This window comes from Grampus griseus (assembly GCF_964374135.1).
Source record: "Grampus griseus genome assembly, chromosome: 15".
In the NCBI taxonomy this organism is placed as follows: domain Eukaryota; kingdom Metazoa; phylum Chordata; class Mammalia; order Artiodactyla; family Delphinidae; genus Grampus; species Grampus griseus.
This window is the reverse complement of record NC_139009.1, coordinates 16,291,982-16,293,272: the sequence shown is the minus strand read 5'-3', so window position 1 is coordinate 16,293,272 and position 1,291 is coordinate 16,291,982. Positions and strand designations below refer to the sequence as shown.

The 1,291-nt window shown below is 44.3% G+C and overlaps 1 pseudogene across 1 annotated transcript; it reads right to left on the bottom strand.

Moving 5' to 3' along the window:
• Positions 1-211: 211 nt before the first annotated feature.
• Positions 212-817, bottom strand: LOC309833716 (pre-mRNA-splicing regulator WTAP-like; annotated as a pseudogene). The gene has a single exon. The product of its transcript is annotated as a pre-mRNA-splicing regulator WTAP-like (transcript).
• Positions 818-1,291: the final 474 nt, after the last annotated feature.

The following is a 1,291-nucleotide window of genomic DNA, read 5'->3' as shown; positions in this document are numbered from 1 at the left end:
CTGAAGACACAGTGTGCCACAGACTTAAGACTTCTGTTTCTCCCTCTGTTTTCTTCAAACAGAAACACTTCTCAAGTGTCTACATGTCCCAGAAGGGGAATTTTTCGGAGGTGGCCACTTCCTCGGAATAGTCCGACGCCATCAGGCCTCTGAAGCAAGGGGAGGGGGAAGAGAAAAAAGCTGAAACACAAGGTTCATCTGGTAAGTTTTACATTAACCATTACAAGCTGGATAGTATAAGAATGTGGCTTTTTGGCTCAAAAAGTCTGAGTCTTGGTGTGGAAACGCGTACTTGGCTGTCCCACCACAGCTTTCTCGTAGTGGGACTGTCAGGGAAGTCTTGACTGGGGAGTATGATTTGTTTACCTATCAGGCGTAAACTTCCAGGCACTCAGTTCATTTTGGGCTTGTTCCAGTTTGTCTTTAGTCTGTTCCAGTTCACCTTTCATTTTTAGGAAAAACAAGTTGATCGCTGGGTCTACCATTGTTGATCTCAGTTGGGCAACGCTAGGCTGCTGGACTTGCTTGAGGTACTGGATTTGAGTAGTCCACTCCTGCATCTCTTGCTCCTTGGTTGCTAGTCGCATTACAAGAGTGTTTTCCCTGCGTGCAGACTCTTGCTGTTGCTGCTTTAGTTTTTCTTCAGATTCCCTTAAGCCAGTTACATCATTAGAGTTAAGATCTGCGTACCTGCCCTCCAGAGCTTGTACATACGCTTCATATTGTTCCACCTGAGAATTAATTCATCTCGTGCCATCACTTTGAAGTCTGTTTCACTCAGTCGAACCTTTTTAGGAAGAGGTTCCTTGTTGGTCATCTTGAATCCTCCCCTGACGGAGGCCGCGCCAGCGCCGCCCAGTCACATAGGCTGACCCCGCGCTACCCGCTCGCTGCCCAGGCCGCCCGACCCGGCTGCCACCGGCCCCCGCGCTCCTCCTCCTTAATTTTTTTAAAAGGACCAGGAAGAATTGTCTTTAAAGTTGTTTTAGGGTACTTGTGCTCAGTTCCCTAACAGGGAAAAGTATTAAAATAGCAATTTTAATAACCACCATAATAGAACTAATATATAATTTTAAAACTTCCCACATTACTGTTGTGTCCAGTTTGTGAATAAGTGAGAATATCAAGGAGGAGAGATGTTCATTACTAACATGCAGAATTCCAATAGAGAAACAACATAAAATGGTAGTTAAATTAATGGGTTTTGAGGTCAGACTGCCTGCTTTGAAGCCTAACTTTAGCACTTACTATGTGAGAAAAGTACTAATATTTCCTATAAAATGGAGATTAA